General features: G+C 48.5%; 1 non-coding gene across 1 annotated transcript; it reads right to left on the reverse strand.

Moving 5' to 3' along the window:
• Nucleotides 1-9,028: 9,028 nt before the first annotated feature.
• On the reverse strand, nt 9,029-9,100 carry TRNAI-GAU (transfer RNA isoleucine (anticodon GAU)). Its single transcript has one exon. It is a non-coding gene; the product is annotated as a tRNA-Ile (tRNA).
• Between the last annotated feature and the right edge of the window lie 13,967 nt (nt 9,101-23,067).

Raw genomic sequence — 23,067 nt, forward strand, 5'->3', positions numbered from 1 at the left:
ATATGAAAATGAGTTCATGCTGGACTTTTTCTACAAAAAAAGCCTTGCTAGTTGCAATACTTCATGATGACTCATCTTCATTAAAGATCAGCTTGGGGAATCGCAGAGTCTCGCGTGGAGTCCCTGCAAGGCAGGATCAGGACCTCAGACCATGCAGACCCCACCCCGGGCTCTGAAAGGCAACTCTGCCGCCTGCCTTTCTCCTTCGCCATCAGCGTTCAGCCGGTCTTCTTGTCCCCTCCTTATTAATTATCCCCTCCTTTGGTTCCCTCGCCAGACAACAGCCTGTCTCCCTGATGAGCCAACACTGCTCCACCTCTCCCTGTGCGGCTGCCCCTCACGTCATCCCATTAGCCGCGGATGCCGGGCGCCTTCTCGTCATGCTCACCTCCCCATCGTTAGCGACAGGTCTCTCTAAATGGCCTGACATTCTTGCCTCGCTGGCGGAACAAGAGACGCCGACGGAACTCTCCAGATCGGAATATGAAAATCTATTTGTTTAGAAGCATAAAGACCGATTCATCTTCGAACACTACAACTGTCAAGTGTGGAGGACGGTTCGTTCCAGTTGCAGCCCCCGGAGTGAGCGTCTGTCTGCCACCGTCTTGGCAACTTGGTAGAGAAACAGCCCTCACAGTTCCTGGGAGATGAACCTTCAGAAAGGAGGGTGGGTGGGTGGGTGGGGTGGGAGGGCTCTGGCTTGGACTTCTTGTGCCATCTCTAGCTGGAGCAGGTGGGTTAGAACGGATAAAGGGAAGTCCTTCTTCACCCAAAGGGTGATCAACACGTGGAATTCACTGCCACAGGAGGTGGCGGCAGCTGCAAGCATAGCCAGCTTCAAGAGGGGGTTGAATAAATATATGGAGCAGAAGTTCATCAGTGGCTATTAGTCACAGGGTATTGATGGAACTCTCTGTCTGGGGCAGGGATGCTCTGTGTTCTTGCTGCTTGGGGGGGGGGGCACAGTAGGAGGGCTTCTGGTGTCCTGGCCCCACTGGTGGACCTTCTGATGGTGTCCTGGCCCCACTGGTGGACCTTCCGATGGTATCCTGGCCCCACTGGTGGACCTCGTGGGTTTTCTGCCCACTGTGTGACACAGAGTGTTAGACTGGATGGGCCATTGGCCTGATCCAACATGGCTTCTCTTATGTTCTTATGTGACACAGAGTGTTGGACTGGATGGGCCATTGGCCTGATCCAGCATGGCTTCTCTTATGTTCTTATGTGACACAGAGTGTTGGACTGGATGGGCCATTGGCTTGATCCGACATGGCTTCTCTTATGTTCTTATGTGACTCAGAGTGTTGGACTGGATGGGCCATTGGTTTGATCCAACATGGCTTCTCTTATGTTCTTATGTGACACAGAGTGTTGGACTGGATGGGCCATTGGTTTGATCCAACATGGCTTCTCTTATGTTCTTATGTGACACATAGGGTTGGATTGGATGAAATGCAGTAGTGAGGGGAAATAGGAAAATTAAGATTTGGCATTGAGTGGATCAGGGCTTTTTTTGTAGCAGCAACTCCTTTGCATATTAGGCCACACCCTCTTGGTGTAGCCAATCCTCCAAGAGTTTACAGGGCTCTTAGTACAGGGCCTACTGTAAGCTCCAGGAGGATTGGCTACATCAGGGTGGGGGTGCGGCCTAATATGCAAAAGAGTTCCTGCTACAAAAAAAAGTCCTAGAGTGGATCCCGTTATTGGTAGAAAAATAATACTTGTGAGAAACTCTGATGTATCTCCTTAGTTTATACTGGCCTTTCTCCCCAGGGGGACTTCACACAGCTTACGTCATTCTCCTCTCTTGCATTTTTTTCTTCTCAGCAGCCCTGTGAGGTAGGTTAGGCAAAGAAAGGATGGCTGACACAGTAGAGCAGGAATTCAAATGCGAGTCTTCCAAATCCTCCTCTGACTCTCTGACCTCTGCACCCTCCTTCCTACTGGATCCACTTCAAAGCCCCTCTTTTAAGAACAGAGGAACACAAGAGAAGCCAAGTTGGATCAGGCCAATGGCCCCTCCAGGCCAACACTCTCCGTTACACAGTGGCCCAAAAAATCAGGTGCCATCAGGAGGTCCATCACTAGGGCCAAGACACTAGGAGCCCTCCCACTGTGGCCCCCCAAGCACCAAGACTACAGAGCATCACTGCCCCAGACATAAGAGAAGCCATGTTGGATCAGGCCAATTGCCCATCCAGTACAACACTCTCTGTTACCCAGTGGCCAAAAAAATCAAGTGCCATCAGGAGGTCCATCAGTGGGGCCAGGAGACTAGAAGCCCTCCCACTCCACCCGCCAAGCACCAAGAATACAGAGCATCACTGCCCCAGACATAAGAGAAGCCATGTTGGATCAGGCCAATGGCCCATCCACTCCAACATTCTGTGTTACACAGTGGCCAAAAAAATCAGGTGCCATCAGGAGGTCCATCAGTGGGGCCAGGACACTAGAAGCCCTTCCATTGTTGCCCCAATAAGCACCAAGAATACAGAGCATCACTGCTCCAGACAGAGAGTTCCAACAATACACTGTGACTAGTAGTCACTGATGGACCTCTGCTCTTTAGAACATAAGAGAAGCCATGTTGGATCAGGCCAATGGCCCATCCAGTCCAACACTCTGTGTCACTCAGTGGCCAAAAAAACCCAAAGTGCCATCAGGAGGTTCACCAGTGGGACTAGAAGCCCTTGCACTTTGCCCACCCCCCCTCAAGCACCAAGAATACAGAGCATCACTGCCCCAGACAGTTCCAACATAATGTTGTGGCTAAGAGCCACTGATGAACCTCTGCTCCATATTTTTATCCAATCTCCTCTTGAAGCTGGCAATGCTTATAGCCACCACCACCTCCTTTGGCAGTGAATTCCACATGTTAATCACCCTTTGGGTGAAGGTGCTTCCTTTTATCTGTTTTAACCTGACTGCTCAGCAATTTCATCGAATGCCCATGAGTTCTTGTACTGTGAAAAAGGGAGAAAACTGCTTCTTTCTCTACCTTCTCTATGCCAAGCATAATCTTGTAAACCTCTATCATGTCACCCCGCAGTCGAAGTTTCTCCAAGTTAAAGAGCCCCAAGCGTTTTAACCTTTCTTTATAGGGAAAGTGTTCCAAACCTTTAATCATTCTAGTTGCCCTTTTCTGGACTTTCTTTACCTTCTCCCCCCCACAAACACCCTGTGAGTTTGGTGGGGCTGAGAGAGCTCTCACAGCAGCTGTCCTTTCAAGGACAACTCCTACGAGAGCTATGGCTGACCCAAGGCCATTCCAGCAGCTGCATTGGAGAAGTGGGGAATCAAACCCAGTTCTCCCAGATAAGAGTCTGCACACTTTACCACAACACCAAACAGGCTCTCAGAAAGGTGGGGGGTGCAAATGAATTAAATAAATTAGTGAATTATATTTTTTTTTATTTATTTATGATTTGTATCCCGCCCTTCCCACAAGTGGCTCAGGGCGGCTCCCAACAATTAGTCAGACATAAAATTAAACAATTATTTGAATATATAAACATAATACATAATAAATCAACAAGTATTTTGCTTCCTGCCATTTTCTGTATCTGCCGCTTGTCTCGCTCATTAAGCTTCACACATTTTTTTCGAAGAGGGTTTTGTTTTTAATCAGCTATATGGTTTGCTAGTGGCATAAAAATTAAATTAAATTTAAAAAGCAGTAACACCAGTAATAAAAATGGGTAGAACCTGGGCTTTTTTTCTGAGCAGGAACGCAGTTCCGGCTGGCTTGGTGTCAGGGGGTGTGGTCTAATATGCAAATCAATTCCTGCTGGGCTTTTTCTACAGAACAGCCCTATGTGAAACAATGGTGACATTACGGGTGCGGCCTAGTATGGAAATCAGTTCCTGTTGAGCTTTTTCTACCGAAAGAGTCTCATGACCAGGCCTCAGATTCAGTGGGAGCTCACAGGAGCACAGCTCCTGAACCTTTCCGAGAGTTCCTCCGCCTCCTTCTGAGAGTTCCTCCTCCTTCTGAGAGTTCCTCCTCCACCTTCTGAGAGTTCCGCCTCCTTGTCCATTGAATACTATGTGCAGCTGCAAAAGAATCCCTGGGTGAGCTCCACCACCTATTTTTCTGCAAAAGGACCCCTGCTCACGACACAAGTATTCAAAAAACAAACGATGAAAAGGGCAGATTCGCACATCCCTCAGTGGAAACCTGAAAGTCGGGCAAGGATTCAGGACCCTGGACAGAGCACAGGGGAGTGGAATGCTGGACTCCGGGCTCAGAGTGTTGTTGCTCCAGCCAATGGCGAGAATTCTATTCCGGGGCTTTGCAATACAACTGCAACAAATGGGGGCACGCGGGTGTACCTCCCACAGTCTCTGCTTCCGGGGCCAGTGCTCCAGCTTGACTGGAAAATGCCCTTGCCCCGCCTGACCCTTGGAAAGGCTGCACGGAGAGTGCAGGGACAAAATCCATGGGATGCCTTTTATGAAGACCAATCGGAAGGCCATGGAACAGCAGGTCAGCGAGGAGGAGTCTTCCTTGGGCTGGGTGGGTGTTAAGAGATGGGTGTGTTTTATTTATTTATTTAAAGGTTCCCTAGTCCAAGCTATGACATTCCCAGTAGTGACAGTCAAAGCGATGGTATTCCCAGTAGTCATGTATGGCTGTGAGAGCTGGACCATAAGGAAGGCCGAGTGCAGAAGAATAGATGCTTTCAAGCTGTGGTGCTGGAGAAGACTCTCGAGAGTCCCTTGGACTGCAAGGAGATCCAATCAGTCAGTCCTAAGGGAAATCAATCCAGACTGTTCCCTGGAAGGTCAGATGCTGAAGCTGAAGCTCAAATACTTTGGCCACCCAATGAGAAGGGAGCACTCCCTGGAGAACACTCTTGAGAGTCCCTTGGACTGCAAGAAGATCCAATCAGTCAGTCCTAAGGGAAATCAACCCAGACTGTTCCCTGGAAGGTCAGATGCTGAAGCTGAAGCTCAAATACTTTGGTCACCAAATGAAAAGGGAGCACTCACTGGAGAAGACTCTTGAGAGTCCCTTGGACTGCAAGGAGATCTAATCAGTCAGTCCTAAGGGAAATCAACCCTGACTGTTCCCTGGAAGGTCAGATGCTGAAGCTGAAGCTGAAACTCAAATACTTTGGCCACCAAATCAGTCAGTCCTAAGGGAAATCAACCCAGACTGTTCCCTGGAAGGTCAGATGCTGGAGCTGAAGCTCAAATCCTTTGGCCACCAATGAGAAGGGAGCACTCCCTGGAGAAGACCCTGATGCTGGGAAAGACAGAAGACAAAAGAAGAAGGGGACGGCAAAAGAGGAGACGGCTGGACAGCATTACTGATGTAACTAAGGCAAATTTGAGCAGACGTCGGAGGATTGTGGAAGACAGGAGGGCCTGGCGTGACTTTGTCAATGGGGTCGCAGAGAGTCGGACTTGACTATGCGACTGAACAACAACAAGTCCAAGCCCTTGCCACATGCAAGAACTACAACAATCTCCGACTAGTAGATATCCAATTGATGCTTTAAAAATTCCACTGGTAAAGAATCCACCACCTCAAAGGGCAGACAGTTCCAGTACTAAACACACCTCACTATCAGGCAGGTTCGTCCTCGAATTTAGTCAAAACCTTCTTTCCTGTTGTTTATATGCCTTAGTCCAAGTCCTTAAAATAACCAAAAACCCGACACTAGGCAATATGAAATCAATGTGCAGCCATGCAGCAGTCTGTTCAGACCAAAGTCTGATATGAAGACCCCAGGACTCCTTTATCTTCCTCCACGACAACACAAACTGGAGAGCCAGTTTGGAGCAGTGGTTAAGTGTGTGGACTCTTATCTGGGAGAACCGGGTTTGATCTCCCACTTCTCCACTTGCACCTGCTGGAATGGCCATGGGTTAGCCATAGCTCTGGCAGGAGTTGTCCTTGAAAGGGCAGCTGCTGTGAGAACCCTCTCCAGCCCCACCCACCTCACAGGGTGTCTGCTGTGGGGGAGGAAGGGAAAGGAGATTGTGAGCCGCTCTGAGACTCTTAGGAGTGGAGGGCGGGATATAAATCCAATATCTTCATCTACCTCGCAGGGCGTCTGTTGTCGGGGAGGAAGGGAAAGGAGATTGTGAGCCGCTCTGAGACTCTTTGGAGTGGAGGGCGGGATATAAATCCAATATCTTCATCTACCTCACAGGGTGTCTGTTGTGGGGGAGGAAGGGAAAGGAGATTGTGAGCCGCTCTGAGACTCTTAGGAGTGGAGGGCGGGATATAAATCCAATATCTTCATCTACCTCGCAGGGCGTCTGTTGTGGGGGAGGAAGGTAAAGGAAATTGTGAGCCGCTCTGAGACTCTTCGAAGTGGAGGGCGGGATATAAATCCAATATCTTCATCTACCTCACAGGGTGTCTGTTGTGGGGGGGGGGGGAGGAAGGGAAAGGAGATTGTGAGCCGCTCTGAGACTTTTCGGAGTGGAGGGCGGGATATAAATCCAATATCTTCATCTACCTCACAGGGTGCCTGTTGTGGGGGAGGAAGGGAAAGGAGATTGTGAGCCGCTCTGAGACTCTTCGGAGTGGAGGGCGGGATATAAATCCAATATCTTCATCTACCTCACAGGGTGTCTGTTGTGGGGGAGGAAGGGAAAGGAGATTGTGAGCCGCTCTGAGACTCTTTGGAGTGGAGGGCGGGATATAAATCCAATATCTTCATCTACCTCGCAGGGCGTCTGTTGTCGGGGAGGAAGGGAAAGGAGATTGTGAGCCGCTCTGAGACTCTTAGGAGTGGAGGGCGGGATATAAATCCAATATCTTCATCTACCTCACAGGGTGTCTGTTGTGGGGGAGGAAGGGAAAGGAGATTGTGAGCCGCTCTGAGACTCTTCGGAGTGGAGGGCGGGATATAAATCCAATATCTTCATCTACCTCGCAGGGCGTCTGTTGTCGGGGAGGAAGGGAAAGGAGATTGTGAGCCGCTCTGAGACTCTTAGGAGTGGAGGGCGGGATATAAATCCAATATCTTCATCTACCTCGCAGGGCGTCTGTTGTCGGGGAGGAAGGGAAAGGAGATTGTGAGCCGCTCTGAGACTCTTTGGAGTGGAGGGCGGGATATAAATCCAATATCTTCATCTACCTCGCAGGGCGTCTGTTGTGGGGGAAGAAGCTAAAGGAAATTGTGAGCCGCTCTGAGACTCTTCGAAGTGGAGGGCGGGATATAAATCCAATATCTTCATCTACCTCACAGGGTGTCTGTTGTGGGGGGGGGAGGAAGGGAAAGGAGATTGTGAGCCGCTCTGAGACTCTTCGGAATGGAGGGCGGGATATAAATCCAATATCTTCTTCTTGAGTGTTTATCTTTCCTGTTTAAAATGGCCACAACTGCTTTTCGAATCCCCCTTCCAGTTCTCCCGTGCCTTCTCCAAGATCAGGAGGGTGCCGCATATTGATTCCAAAAATAGTCTCCAGAATGGCTCAATGCAGCTGACGTGGGTTTCAAAGGCTTTGAATGTTTCAAAGGCCCTTGCCATTGACTGGGGTGTGAAGGCCTCCCCTTCATTCAAGCCAACAATTGGCAGCAGAAGCCAAGGGAGATGGAAGGCTAGGCGGGAAGATCAAAAGCTGCCTAAATGAACATTCAGACTGGTTTTTCTTTCAGGCCATAAAACAAAAGCCCGGATCCTTGTCTTCTCTTAAAAATAACATGCGAGTCAGCTGATCATTGCCTGCAGTGATGTCAGAACAGTATCTTGCCCAATGAATCCCCTTTCTTGAGGTGAGGACAATCATGGCCATTGTGTTTTTCTTCTGGGGGTCTCACAAGTTGCTTCAGGTGTGTAGAACTAGATGTGTGTGTGTGTATTGCAGAGTGTGCTTTTCGCAAGTGAGTCGCTCAGGTGCCATCTCTGTTGGCTGCAAATCTTTTGCTGTTTCTATGGCAATGGACATTAACAAGACATTAAGAATTCCCTCAGGTTTCTGAGGTGATTTTCACTGGATTCCGGCCATAACCTCCAAGGTAGTCAAATTGCTCCCCCTTTGACTTCTGTATTTTCTGAAGTCAGGGGACAGGGGACATTTGATGAAGGTTGTGGCCTGAATCCAGAGCAAGTCACCTTGGAGACATCAGGGAACTATTTTGAGCACTCGTTCATGTCTGGGTGAGATAGACAGACAGACAGACAGACAGACAGATACATACATACATACATACATACATACATACATAGATAGATAGGTCAGTCTTGAAAGCTAAGGAAGGACCTCCTGATGGCACTTAGGTTTTATACACACTGTGTGACACAGAGTGCTGAACTGGATGGGCCATTGGCCTGATCCAACATGGCTTCTCTTATGTGACACAGAGTGTTGGACTGGATGGGCCACTGGCCTGATCCAACAGGGCTTCTCTTAGGTTCTTATGTGACACAGAGTGTTCAACTGGATGGGCCACTGGCCTGATCCAACATGGCTTCTCTTATGTTCTTATGTGACACAGAATATTGGACTGGATGGGCCACTGGCCTGATCCAACAGGGCTTCTCTTAGGTTCTTATGTGACACAGAGTGTTGAACTGGATGGGCCATTGGCCTGATCCAACATGGCTTCTCTTATGTTCTTATGTGACACAGAGTGTTGGACTGCATGGGCCACTGGCCTGATCCAACAGGGCTTCTCTTATGTTCTTTTGTTCTTATGTTCATGCAATATGTGTGAAAAATCCGTAAGTGGCTCCTGAGCTACAGTTTGGCCACCCTGCCTTAGAGTACCCATCCAAAGCAGTCATTTTCTCCAGGGGAACTGATCTCTGTTGTCTGGAAATCAATTATAATACTGGGAGATTGCCCAACCCCTCCTGAAGGTTGGCAACTCTAGTAAAAAATTGTTTTTATGTTTGTATTTACCTGTTGGTGTCTTGTTAATACTTATGAACATATATGAAGCTGCCTTCTACTGAATCAGACCCTGGGTCCATCAAAGTCAGTATTGTCTACACAGACTGGCAGTGGGTCTCTAGGGTCTCAAGCTGAGGTTATTCACACCTTCTTGCCTGGACCCTTTTTAGTTGGAGATGCCGGGGATTGAACCTGGGACCTTCTGCTTATCAAGCAGATGCTCTACCACTGAGCCACAGCCCCATTCATGGATCTCCATGGTCTCAAGCTGAGGTTTTTCATGCCTACTTGCCTGGACCTTTTTAATTGGAGATGCCAGGGATTGAACCTGGGACCTTCTGCTTACCAAGGAAATTCACAAATACCTCCCCACACACATACTAGTTACCCCTGCTCCATGCCCAGAAGATGGCAGAAAGTCATTAATTCATTTTTGTTGTTCAGTCACACAGTCAAGTCCGACTCTTTGTGACCATGGACCAAGTCACGCCAGGCCCTCCTGTCTTCCACCATCCTCCGAAGTCTGCTCAAATTCATGTTTGTTACATCAGTAATGCTGTCCAGCCATCTCATCTTTTGCCGTCCCCTTCTTCTTTTGCCTTCTGTCTTTCCCAGCATCAGCATCTTCTCCAGTGAGTGCTCACTTCTGATTTGGTGGTCAAAGTATTTGAGCTTCAGCATCTGACCTTCCAGGGAACAGTCTGGGTTGATTTCCCTTAAGACCGACTGATTGGATCTTCTTGCAGTCCAAGGGACTCTCAAGAGTCTTCTCCAGTGCGTGCTCCCTTCTCATTTGGTGGCCAAAGTATTTGAGCTTCAGCTTCAGCATCTGACCTTCCAGGGAACAGTCAGGGTGGATTTCCCTTAGGACTGACTGATTGGATTTTCTTGCTGTCCAAGGGACTCTCAAGAGTCTTCTCCAGGGAGTGCTCCCTTCTCATTGGGTGGCCAAAGTATTTGAGCTTCAGCTTCAGCATCTGACCTTCCAGGGAAGAGTCTGGGTTGATTTCCCTTAGGACTGACTGACTGGATCTTCTTGCAGTCCAAGGGACTCTCAAGAGTCTTCTCCAGCACCACAGCTCAAAAGCATCTATTCTTCTGCGCTCGGCCTTCCTTATGGTCCAGCTCACACAGCCATCATTAATTCATAGGGTTGTCATAAGTTGGAAGTAATTTCATGGCTCTTAACATGCACACATTTCCCCTAACAAAACCCATCCTGTTCATTGCTTCCAAACCCTAAAGAATCTCTGCCATTTGGTTTTAAAAAACCAACTTTGGCCAAACACGTGGTTAGTTACCAGTGCTCAGTTCTGCCAGTTTCCTGGCTACAGGTGTCACCGGCTTTTAATGGTGATTATTCCTCCCTCCCACTTTTTATATCCAGTTGCCTGACTTTGTTGTTCACCTTCAGCAGCAGATTCTAAACAGAATCTCCGTGACCTGAGCAATTAACCATACAAGACCCCAGCCTGGTGGAGCAAAGCCAAGCATTTTGCGATGCATCTCCTTTGCAAGTTGATTGTTTAGAACTTGCCGGCTCAGCTCTCAGGTGTTAATAAATCTTTCCGAAGCTTGCCACTGCTAGATCAAAGCCGCTTATAAGAGACCTCAAGTCCTTTGCAAATTAATTAAGATAAACATGATGTCTGAGCCAGAAGATAGCTCACGTCTAAAATTCTAACGGCAGACTTGGGAGGATATGCGCGGTTCGTACTTTGCTAGCATTGCAGAACGGTGCAGATTTAATTCTAACGTTAAGCCTTGAAGCCTCTCAGTATCTTAATGTTTTTTGCCTCTAGAACATATTTAGGGATGGGATTTAAATGAATGCAGGCATTAAAACATTTACGGTGATTTTCGAGCCTGTCCTCGAATCGGAAGTCAGATAGTGAGAAAAAGGGCAAAGAAACATGCTGGGTCTGAACATACCAATGAAGTTAAAGCAGAAATGCTTCTGAGGGGACCCCTGTTGGTCTGCACTAAAACAAAGAGATCTGAGCCAAGAAGCAGCTTAGAAACCAACGAGAGTATAAGCCAGGGATGGCCAAAGTTTCATAACATAAGAGCCACTTAGAATATATGTCAGATGTTTGAGAGCTGCAAGAGATGAATGTCAGGTGTTTGAGGGCAGGCAAGAAGGAAGGAAGGAAGGAAGGAAGGAAGGAAGGAAGGAAGGAAGGAAGGAAGGAAGGAAGGAAGGAAGGAAGGAAGGAAGGAAGGAAGGAAGGAAGGAAGGAAGGGTCAGTTTGGTTTAGTAGTTAAATGCACGGACTCTTATCTGGGAGAACTGGGTTTGATTCCCCACTCCTCCACTTGCACCTGCTGGAATGACCTTGCATCAGCCAGAGCTATCTCAAGGGTTGTCCTTGAAAGGGCAGCTGCTGTGAGAGCCCTCTCAGCCCCACCCACCTCACAGGGTGTCTGTTGTGAGGGGAGAAGATATAGGAGATTGTGAGCCACTCTGAGTCTCTGATTCAGAGAGAAGGACGGGGTGTAAATCTGCAGCCTTCTTCTTTTTCAAATTTAAACGCATTCTCGAAGCCACTGGCTGGCTTGGATTGGAGAAGTGATTTAAAGAGAAAAACACCTTCTCCAAGATGGCCAATGGTGGGAACCTCAAGAGCCACAAATTATGTGTGAAAGAGCCACATGTGGCTCCTGAACCATAGTTTGGCCACCCTTGGTGTAAAGCTTTTGAGTGTAAAAGCTGCCTTCGTCAGGGATGTCGAAAGTTTGTACCCTGAAACTCATGGTGGTCCCTAAGCAACTACTAGACTTGAATCTGAACTGCTTTAGAGCAGAAATGAATTTGTTCCATGAAATCTCTCCTATCAATTCTGATGGCAAATGTTTCCCAGCTATCCCCCAGCCAGTCCTCAGGATTCCGTCTTGGCATTTGCCATCTGAAGACTGTGGAGTCAGCAGTCAGTATTTTGACAGTGCCCCAACATTTAGCAGCATGCATTTGATGGGAACGGACAGCTGCCGTGCAGTAGCAGGCAGCCATTGACAGAATCAGACCCGGCGCGGTAAGTGTTTTGACCTGGTTTGACAGCCAACACTGGTATTTGACAACGTCCGATGGGGACTTGCTGGCCAATTTGGTAAGGGTGACATAATGCTGCAGGGGGAGCCGCGTCAGTCAGTGGCAGGAAACACAAGCGAGAATCTCGCGGCAGTTTAAGGACTGACTGAGATTGATGCTGGCGGAAGCTTTGGTGGATTCACGGATTTTGTTGTGATCCACAAAAGCTTCTGCAGCAATCGTCTAAAAACGAAGATCATGGCATCCGGCCCCATCACACCTTGGCAAATAGAAGGGGAAGACGTGGAAGTCGTGACAGACTTCACATTTCTGGGATCCAAGATCACTGCAGATGGTGACTGTAGCCATGAAATGAAAAGACGTTTGCTCCTTGGGAGGACAGCTATGGCAAACCTGGGCAGTATAATAAAACGTAGAGACATCACCCTGCCAACAAAACTCCGTATAGTCAAAGCTATGGTATTCCCAGTAGTAATGTATGGCTGTGAGAGCTGGACCATAAGTAAGGCCAAGTGCAGAAGAATAGATGCTTGTGAGATGTGGTGCTGGAGAAAACTCTTGAGAGTCTCTTGGACTGCAAGAAGATCCAGTCATCAACAACCTCCGATATGCAGATGACACCACTCTAATAGCAGAAAGTGAGGAGGACCTAAAGAACCTCTTGTTGAGGGTGAAAGAGGAGAACACAAAAGTAGGTTTGAAACTCAACAACAAGAAAACGAAGACCATGGCATCTGGCCCCATCACACCTTGGCAGATAGAAGAGGAAGACATGGAAGTAGTGACAGACTTCACATTTCTGGGATCCAAGATCACTGCAGATGGTGACTGTAGCCATGAAATTAAAAGACATTTCCTCCTTGGGAGGACAGCTATGGCAAACCTGGGCAGTATAATAAAACATAGAGACATCACCCTGCCAACAAAACTCCGTATAGTCAAAGTGATGGTATTTCCAGTAGCAATGTATGTCTCTGAGAGTTGGGCCATAAGGAAGGCCGAGCGCAGAAGAATAGATGCTTTTGAGATGTGGTGCTGGAGAACACTCTTGAGAGTCCCTTGGACTGCAAGAAGATCAAATCAGTCAGTCCTAAGGGAAATCAACTCTGACTGTTCCCTGGAAGGTCAGATGCTGAAGCTGAAGCTCAAATACTTTGGCCACCCAATGAGAAGGGAGCACTCCCTGGAGAAGACCCTGATGCTGGGAAAGACAGAAGGCAAAAGAAGAAGGGGATGGCAAAAGATGAGATGGCTGGACAGCGTTACTGATGTAACTAACACAAATTTGAGCAGACTTCGGAGGATGGTGGAAGACAGGAGTGCCTGGCGTGGCATGGTCCATGGGATTGCAAAGAGTTGGACTCCACTGTGCAACTGAACAACAACAAAGTCTTTGAGATAACACAGTGTTACCTATATACAATCTGTTGGTCTCAGAAAACTGTGAATGAAAATGCAGTACTGATAGCAAGCTTAACATACTGTGTTTTCTGTTGGATATATTATTTTTGTGTAAAGAATTCTAAAATGAAGATATCTAGATAGATTGGTTCATCTAGTCCAGAATCCTGTCTCACCAACCTTTGGAGAGCCAACAACAGGGCTCAGAGGCAGAGGCCTTCATAAGAACATCAGAAGAGCTCTGCTGGATCAGACCAGTGAAGGTCCATCTAGTCCAGCATCCTGCCTCACACAGTAGCTAACCAGTTCCTCTGGAGAGCCAAGAACGGGGCATAGAGGCCAAGACTTTCATAAGAACATCAGAAGTGCCCTGTTGGATCAGACCAATGGTCCATCTGTTCCAGCATCCTGCCTCACACAGTGGCCAACCAATTCCTCTGGAGGGCCAGCAAGAAAATAAGAGAAGCCATCTTGGATCAGGCCAATGGCCCATCCAGTCCAACACTCTGTGTCACACAGTGGCCAATATACACACAAACACATGCACGCGCGCACCCACACACACACACACGTTATATATATATATATAAACCAGTGAGGGTCCATCTACTCCAGCTTCCTGTCTCACACAGTAGCCAGCCAGTTCCTTTGGAGGGCCAACAACAAGGCAGAGAGGCCGAGGCCTTCCCCTGAGAAGAACATCAGAAGAGCCCTGCTGGCTCAGACCAGTGAGGGTCCCTCTAGTCCAGCCTCCTGTCTCACACAGTAGCCAGCCAGTTCCTTTGGAGGGCCAACAACAAGGCAGAGAGGCCGAGGCCTTCCCCTCAGAAGAACATCAGAAGAGCCCTGCTCAGAAGGCTCAGACCAGTGAGGGTCCATCTGCTCCAGCATCCTGTCTCACTCAGCAGCCAGTCAGTTCCTCTGGAGGGCCAACAGGCAGACAGGCTGAAGCCTGGACTGGAGGGGCCATTGGCCTGATCCAACGGGACTTCTCTTCTGTTCTTATGTGACACAGAGTGTTGGACTGGAGGGGCCACTGGCCTGATCCAACAGGGCTTCTCTTATCTTCTTATGTAACACAGAGTGTTGGACTGGAGGGGCCACTGGCCTGATCCAACAGGGCTTCTCTTATGTTCTTCCCCAGCACCTTCATTCTGCATGAGAACAGAAAAAGCAGTTCATCTCTCTCCCTCCCAGCTCCTAAATTTACCTTTAATGTGTTTCCACGAAATGAAAAGGGTCAAAGACCTTGAGGCGACAGACCCCGTCTTCCTGGCAGCTCATAACCCTGAATGATGGCGTCTCCTGCAAAGCACAGTTCCTCCCCCCCGCCCCGCCTTAAAGATAAATTAGACTCATTTCCAATTTTATGGATGAGAGCAGAAAAGGGATGGGTGGTGGTGGGGAGTGATCTGGAGGGAGAGAGATAAATAATCTTCAAATGGAACAATTAAGAATCGATTGTGACACCGTAGCCGAAAGCCCGATAATTTGGACTTATCTCTGATTAATAAAGAGGGAGGCTGGGAGGCCCTCGGGGCTGTGGGAACCCGCCCCCTCCCGCGAGCATGTCACGAATAATCAGCAATTGTTCCATCTCAACATTATTTATCTCTTCTTTTCTTCCTGGAGTCCGCTCCAGTAAACGGGAGCCAGCAGTCAACAGGGACCTCTACAGAATTCTCCTACTTGGAGTTCTGCAAAGTTTAAAGATCTCTAGATAGATAGGTGGTCTTTCAAAAAGATGTCATTTTCAGGCCTGCAAGCCGCCTGGTTAGAAGGCTGTTTTCCTTGTTCCCTTTTTGAAAATCAGACTCCAGAGGTTTCTCTTTAGCTTGACCAGTTGAACTTCAGCCTTCCTAACCAGGGGTGTCAAACATGCAGTTCGGGGGCCTAATCAGGCCCTTGGAGGGCTCCTATCAGGTCCACAAGCAACCGGCTGTCATCTGCTTCCTTCTCCCTCTCTCTTGCTTCCTTCTGCATTACAGCTTGCTTTCCTCTTCCGGTTGGCAGACAACTGATCGGTATTTGAAAATTTTGAATAGAAGGCTGTAGAATGGTACCTTGGTAAATGGCTTTGTTTTACTGTTTTTACTGGTTTATTGTTTAAATGTTGTAAATTGATGTATTTTAAAACTTAATCCTATGTTAGAACTTCTGTGTTGTGAGCCGCCCTGAGCCGCCTTGGCAGGAAGGGTGGGATATAAACCAAATAAAATGAAATGAAATGAAAATGAAAAGGCTCTCTCAGTTGCACAGCAGAGCTACTGAGTCAAGCCTCTCTTCCTTCTATTGGCTGAGGCTCCTCCCCCTCCTGATCCCCTGGGGAAGGAAGGAAAGAGCGAGAGCTTCCTTTGCCCAGTTCCCTGGTTGCCATGGGTGAAATACAAAGAAAGCATCTTTAAGACCAAGGAGTGCTAATGTTTTAAGCATGTTTTAAGTTTTTTAATATGTGTTTGTCTGTGTTCTTTATAAAATGTATATCTCTGCTACCTAATCTTTTTTTTTTCACTCGCTTAAAACAATATTACTGCAATGTAATATATTGTAATCGCATATTATCATTTGCTACCTAACCTTAAACAAGTACACACATGGCCCAACCTGACATGGCCCGGCCCGACGGGGTCTCATTTACATCACATCCGGCCCTCATAACAAATGAGTTTGACACCCCTGTTCTAAATGGTTCTGTCGGCAGCTCGAAAGGCTTTCCAAGAACTGCCTGATCCAAGCAAAAGTGCTCTGCAAGATGGAGCCACTTTTCTGCCAGTTTTGGAAAACCTCCCTTCAAACTGTGTGCCCAAGAGAGCCGGTTTGGTGTCGTGGTTAAGAGCTATGGACTCTAATCTGAAGAATTGAGTTAGCCCCCGCCCCCTCCTCCTCCACATGCAGCCAGCTTGGTGTCCTTGGGTCAGTCCCAATTCTCTCAGAGCCCTCTCAGAGCCAGTTTGGTGTAGTGGTTAAGTGTGCGGACTCTTATCTGGGACAACCGGGTTTGATTCCCCGCTCGTCCACTTGCACCTGCTGGATTGGCCTGGGGTCAGCCATAGCTCTGGCAGAGGTTGTCCTTAAAAGGGCAGCTGCTGTGAGAGCTCTCTCAGCCCCACCCACCTCACGGGGTGTCTGTTGTGGGGGAAGGTAAAGGAGCCGCTCTGAGACTCTTCGGAGTGGAGGGTGGGATATAAATTCAATATCTTTTTCTTCTCAGCCCCTGCCTTGCGGGTGTCTGTTGAAGAAGAAGAATTACAGATTTATACCCCGCCCTTCTCTCTGAATCAGAGACTCAGAGCGGCTTACAATCTCCTTTATTTTCTCCCCTCAAAACAGACACCCTGTGAGGTGGGTGGGGCTGAGAGAGCTCTCACAGCAGCTGCCCTTTCAAGGACAACTCTGTGAGAGCTATAGCTGACCCAAGGCCATTCCAGCAGCTGCAAGTGGAGGAGTGGGGAATCAAACCTGGTTCTCCCTAGATAAGACTCCGCGCACTTAACCACTACACCAAACTGGCTCTGTTGTGGGGAGAGGAAGGCAAAGGAGATTGTAAGCCCCTCTGAGACTTTGAGCGAAGGGCAGGATGTAAATCTGACTCTTCTTATTCTTTGTGGCAAGAGAAGGATGTGCAGCTACTCAAGAGAATGTCCACCTTAGGGTTGCCAACCTCCAGGTGGGACCTGGAGAGCTCCTACTATCACAAATGTTCTCCAGACAACCAAATTCAGTTCCCTTGGAAAAAATACCAGCTTTGAAGAAGATGAAGATATTCAGGCCTTGAATTCAGCAGGAGCTCACAAGAGCGCAACTCCTGAACCTTTCTGAGGGTTCCCCCTCCTCCTCCCCACCTACCTTGTCCATTGAATAGGAGGTGCAGCTGCATAACAATCCCTGGATTAGGAGAGTGGGCAGCCAGCCATCCACCAGGGGCTTTGCCACACCCCCAGCAGCCCTCATTAACCCGCGGAGAAGCCCACACTACCCGTCCTCCACTTCTTCTGTGATTTTGGGCAGTGAGTGGGGAGGTGGGATGGCCCAGGGGAGCCCCAGGGGAGCGAAGCCTGTTTGGACTGGCTGGATCTCTAGTCAGCCCAAGCATGTCTCGCTCGCCCAGGGGGGTCTCCTTTCTTGCATCTGGTTGCGTTTGGCTGGGGGGGGGCGGAGGTGGCATATGCTAATGAGTTATGCTAATGAGCTCCACCACCTATTTTTCTACAAAACGACCCCTGAAAGAATGGCGAAGGTAGAGAAAGAAGTCCTTTTCTCCCTTTCTCACAATACAAGAACTCGTGGGCATGCAATGAAATTGCTGAGCAGTCGGGTTAGAACGGATAAAAGGAGGTACTTCTTCACCCAAAGGGTGATTAACATGTGGAATTCACTGCTACAGGAGGTGGTGGCGGCTACAAGCATAGCCAGCTTCAAGAGGGGGTTAGATAAAAATATGGAGCAGAGGTCCATCAGTGGCTTTATCCACAGTGTGTGTGTGTGTGTATATATATATGTAAATTTTTGGGCCACTGTGTGACACAGAGTGTTGGACTGGATGGGCCATTGGCCTGATCCAACATGGCTTCTCTTATGTGTTTCTGTGACACAGAGTGTTGGACTGGATGGGCCATTGGCCTGATCCAACATGGCTTCTCTTATGTTCTTATGTGACACAGAGTGTTGGACTGGATGGGCCATTGGCCTGATCCAACCTGGCTTCTCTTATGTTCTTCTGTGACACAGAGTGTTGGACTGGATGGGCCATTGGCCTGATCCAACATGGCTTCTTTTATGTTCTTCTGTGACACAGAGTGTTGGACTGGATGGGCCATTGGCCTGATCCAACCTGGCTTCTCTTATGTTCTTCTGTGACACAGAGTGTTGGACTGGATGGGCCATTGGCCTGATCCAACAGATACCGGATTTATACCCTGCCCTTCTCTCTGAATCAGAGTCTCAGAGTGGCTTACAATCTCCTTTATTTTCTCCCCCAACAACAGGGGAAGGTGGGTGGGGCTGAGAGAGCTCTCACAGCAGCTGCCCTTTCAAGGGCAGCTCTGCAAGAGCTATGGCTGACCCAAGGCCACTCCAGCAGCTGCAAGTGGAGGAGTGGGGAATCAGACACGGTTCTCCCAGATAAGAATCCACACACTTTACCACTACACCAAATCGGAGGGCAGACTCTATGGCACTGTGTCCTGCTGAGGTCCCTCATCAGTCGCCACCCCAAAAATCTCCAGGTGGTAACTTTGCCTCCCCAGACACCTAACCCCAAATCACCAGCAATTTTCCAACCCGGACTCGGCAACCTTTCCAATCCATCAGGGCAACGAAGGCACCAGCTACCCCTCCATCGTGCAGTGTTTGCCTCAGGGATATCATGAGGATGGATACAGAAATGAGAGAGCCGCATCAATACACCAAAGGAACAGGAGGCGGAGTTCCAGAGAAGCTGCAGAGAATGGAGCAACTTTCAAAAGTTTGCAAGCCTGCGTCTCTTTCCCACCAACATCATACCCCAAAAAAAGTATGCAGAGGTGTTGACAGGGAGTGATTCTTTGCACATCTGCATTGTCTCACGGAACTGCATCAAGTGTGCAGCGAGTCAATGGCCAGCTTCAAGAGCCAGCTTCAAGAGGGGATTGGATAAGCATCTGGAGCAGAGGTCCATCAGCGGCTGTTAGCCACAGCGTATTGTTGGAACTCTCTGTCTAGGGCAGAGATGCTCCGTATTCTTGGTGCTTGGGGGGGGGGGGGGCACAGTGGGAGGGCTTCTAGTGTCCTGGCCCCACTGGTGGACCTCTTGAAGGCACCTGGGTTTTTTGGCCCCTTTATGACACAGTGTTGGACTGGATGGGCCATTGGCCTGATCCAACATGGCTCCTCTTTTGTTCTTATGTTCTTTCAAAAGCAAAAGGTTTCCCTGTGATGGAATCTCTTTGCTGTTTAAAACGACTCAGCCGCGGGACCTTTTGAATCATGGCTGCATCCTAATAGCCAGGATGGGTGTCTGCAGCTTGGTGTACTTACAAGCAGGACAATTAATCCAGCTGTTTCCCCTGCCGAATCCTGCAGGGCTGTTTTCAAAAACTCCTTTCTTATGAGGGCCGGATCTGACATAAATGAGACTTCATTGGGCCAGGCCATGTCAGGTCAGTCAGGAGACATTGGAAGGTAGAGCCAGGAGCAGAGATGTGACAAGGGAGTTCTGGCCATCACATTTAAAGGGACCGCACACCTTTTCAATGTCTTCCTTCCATTGGAAATAATGAAAGATAGGGGCACATTCTTTTGGGACCCCTAGAATTGGACCCCCTGGTCCAATCCCTTTGAAATTTGGAGGGTGTTTTGAGGCAAGGCATTGGATGCCTTGCTGCAAATTTGTTGCCTCTACCTCAAAAAACATCCCCCCTCCAGAGCCCCAGATACCCACAGATCAATTCTCCATTATACCCTATGAGAATTGGTCGCCACAGGGAATAATAAGAACATAAGAGAAGCCCTGTTGGATCAGGCCAATGGCCCATCCAGTCCAACACTCTGTGTCACATAAGAACATGAGAGAAGCCATGTTGGATCAGGCCAGTGGCCCATCCAGTCCAACGCTCTGTGTCACATAAGAACATAAGAGAAGCCCTGTTGGATCAGGCCAGTGGCCCATCCAGTCCAACACTCTGTGTCACATAAGAACATAAGAGAAGCCATGTTGGATCAGGCCAATGGCCCATCCAGTCCAACACTCTGTGTCACATAAGAACATAAGAGAAGCCCTATTTGATCAGGCCAATGGCCCATCCAGTCCAACACTCTGTGTCACATAAGAACATAAGAGAAGCCCTGTTGGATCAGGCCAATGGCCCCTCCAGTCCCACACTCTGTGTCACATAAGAGAAGCCCTGTTGGATCAGGACAGTGGCCCCTCCAGTCCAACACTCTGTGTCACATAAGAACATAAGAGAAGCCCTGTTGGATCAGGCCAATGGCCCATCCAGTCCAACACTCTGTGTCACATAAGAACATGAGAGAAGCCCTGTTGGATCAGGCCAATGGCCCATCCAGTCCAACACTCTGTGTCACATAAGAGAAGCCCTGTTGGATCAGGCCAATGGCCCATCCAGTCCAACACCCTGTCACACAGTGGCAAAAAAAATTTTATATATATATATATATATATATATATATATATATATATATATATATATATATATATATATATATATATATATATATATATATATATATACACACACATACACACACACTGTAGCTAATAGCCACTGATGGACCTCTGCTCCATATTTTTATCCAATCCCGTCTTGAAGCTGGCTATGCTTGTGGCCGCCACCACCTCCTGTGGCAGTGGATTCCACGTGTTAATCACCCTTTGGGTGAAGAAGTACTTCCTTGTATCCGTTCTAACCCAACTGCTCAGCAATTTCATTAAATGCCCACCAGTTCTTGTATCGTGAGAAAGGGAGAGAAGGACTTCTAATGGAATGCCCAGCAGACAGTTCCCTCCCCCCCACACACTTCCTGATGACCCAAAAGCAAGGCGAGGGTCTCCAAACCAGGGGATCCCCTGCCCCCACCTGGAGATTGGCAACATGAGAGGCTGTTGGTGGGCAATTTGGCTTTGGAGAGCTGGGGGGGGCCCTGGCCACTGTCTCTGCAGGGGTACCCAAAAACCCGCAAGCAGCCCTGCTGCGTGCAAAAATTGCCAACAAGGATGAGAAAGGAAAGTGCGGCAGGAGGAGGGGACGTCTCCGCGCTCATTTCCATGACAATTGCAGCCATTCATCGACTTGGCTCCATTTTACATTATCCTAAAATAATGAGAAAACTGAAACTCAGAATAGGCACGCAGAAGTAATATTCAAAATCCCCAGCCCGACGCACCGTTATTTCTGGAAGCATCGTCAGAACGGGGTTTTATTTCAGCGGCGGCAGAGTTAGTATCTTCTTCGGCAGATGAAAGGATGATATTTTTTAAAGGATTCGAAAACTTCCTTCTGAACTGCCCGGAGAGTCAAATCAAGTTTTATATCTTTTTTCTTTAGGGGAAGGAATATTTTTTGCAGCGGAGCTGGAAGAAGTTGGGTACGTGACCCTTGCCGCAGGAAGAGCCCGAGAGGTGGCTGGTGTTTACTTATTTATCCTCCACCGCATCGATATCTCTCGCTCTTCAGACGTTAATTGCCTCCTGAAGTGGAGAACGTCGGTCAAGAAGCACGAAAGCTGGCAACAGGAAAGACGGGAGGCTTAAGAGAAGGGGGACAAAAGCCCTGACCTGGGTGCTACGATCTTGTCAGATCTCAGAAGCTAAGAAGAGCGACCCCAGCAAGTACTCAGATGGGAGAACTCCTTGAATACCAGCAGCCGGGAGGTTGAGGCAGGCTTCATTTATTATTTATTTTATTATTTATTTATTTTTTTCAAATTTCTATTCTGCCCTCCCTGTGAGCTGATCACAACACAAGAAATTAGAACGTGTAAACGTCAGTAAGTAAAGGTGTGCAAGCATGGAGTCATTACCAACCTATGAACATAAGAACATAAGAGAAGCCCTGTAGGATCAGGCCCAGTGGCCCATCCAGTCCAACATTCTGCGTCACATAAGAGAAGCCATATTGGATCAGGTCAATGGCCCATCCAGTCCAACTCTCTGTGTCAGACAGTGGCCAGGGACTGCCATAAGTATCCCTTCCAGCTGGAGTTCCTAGACTGCCTGGGAGTACCTGGTCCAGCAGTGCACTTTGAGAGGGGGGGCAGTTTTGACACAGTCAGCCTTTAAAGGGGGGAATTGGCTCCAGTCTCTCAGTGGGTGGTTACCGCAGAGCATCACGGCCCCAGTCAAAGTGTTCCATCTATACCGGGGTGGCCAAACTGCGGCTCAGGAACCACTTGTGGCTCTTTTGCATAGATTGTGTGCCTCTCGAAGCCCCCACCCCCATATAGAATGGTTTGGAGAAGGCATTTGTCTCTTTAAATAACTTCCCAAGCCAAGCCAGTCAGGGTTTGGAGAATGTGGTTAAAGTTAAAGTTGCTTTCTTTTCACCCCTCTTCCGCACTCCCCCATCTATTTGCCTTCCTTCCTTCCTTCCTTCCTTCCTTCCTTCCTTCCTTCCTTCTTCCTTCCTTCCTCCCTCCCTCCCTTCTCCCTTCCTTCCTTCCTTCCTTCCTTCCTTCCTTCCTTCCTTCCTTCCTCCCTTCCTTCCCTCCCTCCCTCCCTTCCCTTCCTTTCCTTCCTTCCTTCCTTCCTTCCTTCCTTCCTTCCTTCCTTCCTTCCTTCCTTCCTTCCTTCCAGCTCTCAAATGTCTGATGCTCATGTTTTGTGGCCTCTCAAAAATCTGATATTTATTCTATGTGGTTCTTACATTAAGCAAGTTGAGGCTGGGTGAGTGGGCGTCAACATGGCAGATGAGGTTCAGTGTGGCCAAGTGCAAAGTAATGCACATTGGGGCCAAGAATCCCAGCTACAAATACAAGTTGATGGGGTGTGAACTGGCAGAGACTGACCAAGAGAGATCTTGGGGTCGCAGTAGAGAACTCACTGAAAATGTCAAGACAGTGTGCGATTGCAACAAAAAAGGCCAACGCCATGCTGGGAATTATTAGAAGGGAATTGAAAACAAATCAGCCAGTATCATAATATGGTCCTGGGCTGAGGTCTTTTCCATCCCCTCCTGCCTGGTCCTTTTCAACTGGAGACAGCAGCGATTGAACCTGGGACCTTCTGCATGCCAAGCAGATGCTCTACCTCTGAGCCACAGCCTCT

This window comes from Heteronotia binoei, chromosome 4 (assembly GCF_032191835.1).
Source record: "Heteronotia binoei isolate CCM8104 ecotype False Entrance Well chromosome 4, APGP_CSIRO_Hbin_v1, whole genome shotgun sequence".
Lineage (NCBI taxonomy): Eukaryota > Metazoa > Chordata > Lepidosauria > Squamata > Gekkonidae > Heteronotia > Heteronotia binoei.